Here is an 8386-nt window from a genome sequence, read left to right on the forward strand (position 1 = left end):
TGCTGGAGCTCTTGCAAAAACTAATTATCACAATTCCAAATGAGTTCCAAATATGTCATTATTTAACCCTTCTCTAACTCAGTAACGTCTGCTAATCGCTTAATCGCATCATTTATTGGGCACTTGAAAACTTGAGTTTAAAGACCTAATAACCCCCTTTATTCCTTTCTCTCTTTCACAATACTTGAGATACATAACCTTGAGGAAACGAAGCTATTAACACCGAATTAATAAAGAACAGACTCATATAAAGAAGCTTCTCTAATAAAATTTATCAGCTTATTAAAAGCATAGACTTTCTCCCCACTCCAATCAATATTTAAATTAATTAGTTCCTTGCTCATTAAACAATATTTTCAATAAAAAGCCATATTTTGACAAACGGAGGGCAAGACTCAAGTTACATAAAGATTTGATAAGTTGTTTTTATCATGCATATATATTTTTATTTTTGTGTGTATGATTTTTTAAAACAAAATTATAGTGTTATTTTGTGACATTTAGAGTTGAATTTCTTTCTGCCTTAGTTGGACTGAATTTAAAGTTGCTCCTTCTACCTTACCGTTTATGGATAAGGCTAGAAAACACATAGTCCAGAAAACGGGAGCCCAAGTCAGTGAAAAATCTCTGATACATGGAATGAATGAGAATAGAAAATGTATATTTATGCTTAGCAACTTGTTAATTGAGGGAATTGATTTCCTTCATTAAGGCACAAATAAAACTTCATATTTAGAAAAATGTACTTTCTCTGAGTGCACAGATCAAAAGCAAGCAAAACATATATTTGAGAAATATAAAATTACATGCATGCATCTATATTTTTATATAAAGGTACAATCATGACAAAATAGATTAAACAAATCTTTGAATTTTTCAATGCAGCTACACATGCTATCATGTATATTAGTATATTTTTATTTACTTCATGCTGATAATATTTTTACATTGCACATTATAAAAATGTTTTATATTCGTCTCAAATTACGGATTTCAAATGATGCAATAAAAAGTCAATCTATAGTAATTACTCTCTTTCGAACAACTTTTGGGGAAATAGTGTGAGATAGGATCATTTCATCCAAAGAAACATGAATAAACTAAAATTTCTTATGTGGGGTTTGGTGCGACTTTTTAAAATTAAATAGGGACAGAATCCTTCTATGATGACTTTTAGATCCAGGATACTGCACTGACACGAATTGTTCTTTTTTTGTCTGTCCTTCTTTAATTAATACTGATCATGACCATTATTATTTGAAACATTGGCATTCCTCATACATTATCTTTTACAGACGCTTCCTTGTACATCAGGGGATGGGCCTGAGTGCTGGTGACCTGCCCTATTGCTAAGACCTCTTCAGGTCAGGGTGGCCTGGACTCTGACAGTTTTTGACTCATGACTCATGATTTAGGTCTGACTATTTTTCAACTTCTTCCTGGGCAGAACTTTGGAACTTATCTTTTAACAGTTAACTTTCAAATAAGGGCAATATTTCTTTCTGTTCAATCGAATGGGGAAAAGAATGAGAAAAAGGAAAACTGAAGCAAACTACTTTGTAGAAAATGGGCGATTTCACTGCAACTGGGATTGATTTTCATAGGATCCTTTTAAGCTCTTCATTGCACAGTGAGGGGAAGGATTCTAGCTGCAAAGCAGTGATTTCTCCCAATATGGTGTAAGGCATCCTACCAGAAGGGAAACGATAAAGATACAATTAGGCATCCTTGTAACCAACTTTACCACACTTCCTAATAGTAAACCTATTTATGCTTTTCAGTATTTTTGAAACTCAGGTCCAGTTTGTGAGATTCAATTTCTCAGGCAGATCTTTAGAATGAGTGATCTTTTCCCAAGGCAAAAGGGTCGGACTTGGAGAGCTAATTAACCTGCAGGCGTAAGCCTGACGGAATGAATCGGAAATGCGAACCACGTCGTAGCCAAGGACACAGAATGGAGAGTGCCAGCAAGACCAATCTGGTAGCAGGGATTCAACGCATCCGTATCCACGCTTCGCCCCGACGGAAACACAGCGAACCCTTCCAAAAATTCACCCTGGAGGCATGCACATGCAAACAAAGAGAAACCCAAGACTCACAGTTCATTTGAATTCACAAGGGAACTTTTCCGGGATGAATGTTGCTTTGACGTTGTCTTTCTGATGCAGAGGGAAGCCAAACCTGTTTTTTAATTGCAAAGCCAAATGGTTGGTGCGTGGGCTCTGCCGTGCTTGTGAGAACATGTGGCTTTTATAGCCCCCTCCCCCTCCACGCACGAGACGAGGCTTGCCGGCCCCGTGTCTGAGCAGGGTCACACTGGAAAGGAGAAGAAGCCTTGCAGGTGTTTTTCAAGGGGTGGGGGTGGGTGGGCGTCAATCTGTCAGAGATGTCACTATAAGTGGCTGTATCTGCCTGTCTGTTACCACCTGCTAATTACGGATTTGGGTGACAATTGTCATAAATCTCGCCACAGAATGTGTCATACAACGCAATTTCTGCGGGGCAAGGGTGACGTGTGGAGAGGGACGAAGGTAGCACCTAGGTGCTTGGGATCAAGAGATCACCGAAGCCGGGGCTGTAGCGCTGTTTCATATGCCGATGAATACACATATTGTTGCCTGTGTCAGGTAGCTTCGGGCAACATAGCTGGCATTCCATCACAGGAATGGTGAGTGTACACAGAACAGGGTCTGTCAAGACATTTCTCTTCGTATGGCCAAAAAGGGCCTTCAGGAATACTCTGTCCTTCCTAGAGCTGTCCTGGAGAGGACTAAGGAAGAAAACCAAATAAATGACTGAGAAAATAAGAAGCTTCCTTGTGTTTGTTGGGAGCAGACCAATCATGGCGAAGTTAGATCTCGGAAACAATTTTCGAGATGGGTCTTAAATATTTGTTGTTCCTGAGATAACTGACAGACAAGGAAGACAAAAGCCCGAAAAGAAGGCCCACGATTGGTGAAGAATAATTGATGCTCTTCTGCAAAGGGTCGGCAATAAAAGAAGTGTAACCTAAAAGTAGCATATGCTTCTGTGTCCAGGTCTTGAAGTCACTGCCACCACCAGCTGCTGACTCATTAATGGTCACTGTCACCTTATTTCTTCCCAATCTCTTCTCCTTCTTCTCTCATCAGCTCTCGTGAACACACACACACACACACACACACACACACAGCTTGAAATATTAATTTCACACAGTTTGCAACATGAATCCAAATGTTAAGTGTAAGAAGCCCATCCTCCCCTTGGTGAAATAAATTGGTACCTTGGGCTGATATTTTATGAAAGATTGAGTTTTATTAAGGGCAGGACATGGACTTATCATCCTTCTGTCCTCAGAGTAGATGCTCACTAAATACTGAGGTTGAAGGATACTTCCCCAAAATGCCTTCCTCTGAGAAGAAGAAGTTTAAGAGACGATGAATACCTGGCCATCAGGGACTCAGCAGTGCGACCGGACACTGACGCTCAGCTCTCCTTGATGTAATCAGGCAAGCAGCCCTTGGCCTGTTCGAAGGGAAACATAGAATTAAAAAAGGCAATCAATCAATCAATCAATCAATCAATATGCAGCCCCTACCTATAAATATCCTATGTTCGGATTCAGACCACAGAGTCTAAGTAAATATGTGCCAAATTCTCTACTGACTCATATGCACATTGAGCAGGAGTCACTGGTCCAGGCTTAGGAGTGACTGGTTCATGCAACTGGGAAGTGGTTAGAACCTGGAGCGTTCTAGCCCAGCATTCAATACCAAATACTCTTGGGCTTCCCAGCCCTTCGCCCAGCACCCAACCATGAATAAGGACACAGTCATGTGCATACTTTGCTTACATTTTCCCCCCAACTTTGAAGGCCCGCCCTTTATTTCTCTTCACAGATTAGAACTACTTATTTCAGGCTCCAGCTCAGCCATGAAATCTTCTCAATAAGAGAAACAGGATGCATAGTTTAGCACTTAGCCACTTCCAGGAACAGCCTTCTCTGGTCTTTATGTGCTCTCAGCTAGACATTCAAAGGGTGCAACACCAATTTGGAAACTAATAAACTCCTTGAAGACAGGAATAATAATAATCAAGCTAATCACACATTATGAATCTATAAAATATTGCCAAATATTGTAGAGAGAACATGCATTCTCTGAGGGTAGTATTATCACACCTATTTAACTCAAGGAGGAAGCTGAGTCTCAGAAAACTTTAGTGCTTTGGCTAGAGACATTTGCTAGAAGCCAATCTAGGACTCTGGTCTGTAAAAGTCTATACTGTCATTTATGTCTTCTATTTCCCTCTGACACGCATGGCATGATAGGCTGAAGAGAGCCATGAAAAGGAAGAAGGGGTGCTAGGACATGTTTCTTAGGTAGAATCAGATCATTTGCCCTTGTATTTAGTTCAACAGGATAAGGAAAAGACAAGAAAATAGTTCTTCCTCTGGGGATGACAGGAAAAAGGATTTTAATATATATGTAGGGGGAGGGACATGCAGGTCGGTGAGGAGGTGGGCATGGGGAGGACGAGATGTAATTTAGTTTGCTGATGTTGGTAATTGGCTGATATCTGCAAGGCTCTATGTTCAGGGTCTGGACGTGACAAGATGAATGACACAGGTTCCTCTACTTCATCATCCAAGAGCTATGAAGGGTAGTGAGGAAGGTCCAGCAAGGAAGGGTAGATGCAGGAACCAAGCCAACATAGAATAAGAAGTGAGCTAGTGCAGCTCACTGAGGACTCCGGGAGCACAGCGGAAGTTGATTTAGCCCAGCCAAGGTGAGGGAGGTGTAGGCAATGAGGTAGCAGGTATGATGGACCCGGTTGCTCCAAAGCAGTGGGAGGATAATTGGTCTTGCTGCTCCAAACACACCAGGAGTTCCCCGGGCTGAGTGTGACTCAAGACACGTGGGAACGAACTCAAACAAGCCTCAGAAACCCTCTTGCTCTTAGGCACGTGGACACTGTCAACTAGGGCCAGCTACAGTGCAAAATAAAAATGAAGAACCTCCTGTTCAAAAAGCAGGAAAAACGTGTCATTAAAGGCATAAAATGTAAAGCTTTTTTCTTTCTTCTATAGGATCTCTCAACCAGTCATGTTGTCATTTGCTGTTTAATGTCATTCTACGTAAAGCAAACATAAAAAACTTAAACTCATAGCATGAATTTTACCATTCATCTTTATATTGTGCAATGCCAGTTTTCAATGCACATATAAGAACATTTGACTAGTATGCACCAAATTACATAACGAATATTTCACTGCTCATATATGCACATGTAGTTTACTGTTTTTATTTTACTTTTCGATATGTGCACATTCTAGCAACATGACTTGCTTACCTTGTACTCTCCTTCAGTCTCTCTTAGTTCCGTACATCACAGGCCACAAATGTGATGCCTTTTGAGGTGACAAGTGATGGAGGAAACCTCTGCTCACACATATTCTCCAATGGGTCTCATTGGATGCCACTTACAAAACATTCCTTCCAAGAAAAAATTATTTAGATTTCTAGACAGTGACAGCAAAGCCTGTAACCAAGCACAGGGTCCTTCTGAACGTGAGGCCTGGGGTGATGGTACAGGTTTGCAAGCCCGTGATCCTAGCCTTTCTGTCAACACAATTTCATCTTGGACGACAAAGCAAGGTCAAAAGATCAACTAGGAATTCTCTGCTCTTTGACTCTTAGGCTGAGAGATCAACCATCCTTTATCTTACAAAAATCCATACTAGGAATACAAACTGATTATTCAAAAGGAAGGATAAATCATTGCCCAACATTTATTAAGATAGACTTGAGCAGGAGACCAGCTGAGTGTGCACACAGACTGGACACTCCTGTCCATCCTCTAGGTTGTCTGCGCTGGATGACTTGAATTTTCCTCATAGATAACAATAGGGTAAGGAAAGAATGAGGGTCTCCTGTCGCTTTTTCCTGAGAACTCAGAGGACAGGATGAGGACCCTGGAGAATGGTGGAGAGGGGAGATCTAGGAATATGCTACACTGCTTTCCTTTCCTCAAAACCCAACGTATTTGCATAAGTTCATCTTCCTGGGCTAGATTTCCATCCACAGGCTCTGTCCCAGGCAACCTCTCGTTCAGTTTCCTCCCTGCCAATCTGTTCTCTTTAATTCCGCCCCGCCACCCCCACCTGGAGTGCACTGTGTACATTTTCCTAAGCATTCAAACCCTCTGGTGCTCAAATCTCAATTGCCTTGTCCTTGAAAACCCTACATTTTTATAGATGTTGCTGATTCTCTTCTAACGAATTTTTTCTAGCATTGATGGTCCTGGTTTCATTCATCATTGGCTTTGTAGTCTATATTTTGAAGAGGCAGCAAAGTATGATCTTATTCATAATAATACAATTAGTTAATATTTATTGAACGCTTATTATGTGCCAGGCACATTTCTAAACATTTTGCATATGTCAGATTGTTTAGATACTCACAGCTCTGTGAGGTTGGTATTAGAGCTAATACTATTTTAAGGGCCAGGATTCCTCAGTCAGGGTAGACCCTAGTTCAGCCCTACATCAGCTGGGAGGCCGTGGGCAGCTCATCCTCTCTGTGCCTCAGTTTCCTCCTTGATAGAATAGTGGCTGCCTCATAAAGTTGTTGCACTGAATGAGATGAGACCGGTCAAATGCTTAGAATGGTGCTTGGTCATAGTAGCATTCAATAAAGGTTAGCTATGCTTGTTATCTTTTTTTTAAATTTCTTTATTATTTTATTTATCTATTTTCAGCTGCATTGGGTCTTCATTGCTGTGTGCGGGCTTTCTCTAGTTGTGGTGAGCTGGGGCTACTCTTCATTGAGGTGCGTGGGCTTCTTGTTGTGGTGGCTTCTCTTGTTGTGGAGCACGGACTCTAGGTGCTTGGGCTTCAGTAGCTGTGGCACATGGGCTCAGTAGTTGTGGCTTAGTTGCTCCGTGGCATGTGGAATCTTCCCGGACCAGGGATGGAACCCGTGTCTCCTGCATAGGCAGGCAGATTATTTACCACTGCACCACCAGGGAAGCCCAAGAGATTTATTTGTTTTCTGTGTACCTGTAGCCATTACTTTTCCCTTCTCATCAGTAAAATACACTTGTATTTTTATAACATCCTTTTCTGGCACCTCTCACCACTCCAATGCCCTGTTTTCTGTTTGGGTCCAAGCAATGAGCTGAATTTGCAATTAGTAGGTGCCTCCAAGGTTTACCAGTGTGGCCAGTATTCCAAGGAAGCACCAGGGAGGATGAAAAGGATGGAGAAGAAATTTAAAATATCAAAGTGCATTCAAAGGCGATGGTAGGTTTTCAATTTCCTGTCTCTAACTGAGATTTTTCTGCTCACTTTTGAATGGATGAAGTATACTGGTGACCACTAACATTGGTTTACCATTTTTTCCTTCATCGGTTCTTCATAATCACCATCTGCAATTTCCTCTTTCTTATCCAGGTTAAGTTCCCCCCTCTTTTACACAGTGAAGAAAATGAAACCTCATTAGATAGTTTCCTTAGTTATATTTTGAGGTTAGAATTTCTTCATGCCTTTAACCAAGGTTTAAGCCCAGAGTTACAGTTTGCTTCTGTCTTTTGAATACTGTTACCAATCAATAATTCATAATTAATACATTTTAAAATTCAATTCTTTACATGATATTTTTGTCTACTTACCTTTTTTTGAACTCAGTTTTCTTGGAGCAAAATGGTACAATAACACTTTATTGTGGAATGTATTTAAAAGGAATTAATTCAGGTCTATAATGTGAATCGAACTCAAGTGGACTACCTAAAGGCTACTTTGAGTAAAACCGTCACCATATTTTACAGCTTGAAACATAATTCTTTCTCCAAAGCAGGTTAATTCATAGCTAGTAATTCCAGATCACTGGCTTTATTCACATAACTCCTCAGGCTCCATCTCACCTTTTCACCATCTCAAGGTCTCACTTGCTCAGACTTTACCAGCCGCTGGTTTGTCTGTCGAGTCATCTAATTAAATGACAGAGAGCCACTTTTTCCCCCACACCCTCAAATTTATATTGTTAAGAGTGTATCAATATCAAATTCATTACAAATGCACATTTAGGATTTACAAGCAGCCGCATGAGAGTGTTAGTTACAGCCTTTAGGGAGAACTTGTATTCAACATATTGCAACAGTCATAAAAAATGTTAGGATATAGGAGAGTTCTCTCTTAGGAAGCAAAGGTCTGGGTTTAGGTACAATTCAACCAATATTCAACTAGGTGACCTTGTGTTGATGACAGATGCCAGTCTCCTCACCTGCGAAACGGGAAGAATACTATTATTTCTAGTATCTTTATAGGGATGGTGTGAAAATACATTAATGTAAAGTCAGTGGGGAAAGGCTGCAACTCACAAATGACTAAGCTTACCACAAGTAAAAG

General features: G+C 40.7%; 1 long non-coding RNA gene across 1 annotated transcript; it reads right to left on the reverse strand.

Moving 5' to 3' along the window:
• Positions 1-467: 467 nt before the first annotated feature.
• On the reverse strand, positions 468-3506 carry LOC130851759 (uncharacterized). Its single transcript, XR_009053265.1, has 3 exons — positions 3425-3506; positions 2100-2181; positions 468-1689 (listed from the first exon to the last, which is right to left on the reverse strand). It is a non-coding gene; the product is annotated as an uncharacterized LOC130851759 (long non-coding RNA).
• Between the last annotated feature and the right edge of the window lie 4880 nt (positions 3507-8386).

This window comes from Hippopotamus amphibius, chromosome 4 (assembly GCF_030028045.1).
Source record: "Hippopotamus amphibius kiboko isolate mHipAmp2 chromosome 4, mHipAmp2.hap2, whole genome shotgun sequence".
Lineage (NCBI taxonomy): Eukaryota > Metazoa > Chordata > Mammalia > Artiodactyla > Hippopotamidae > Hippopotamus > Hippopotamus amphibius.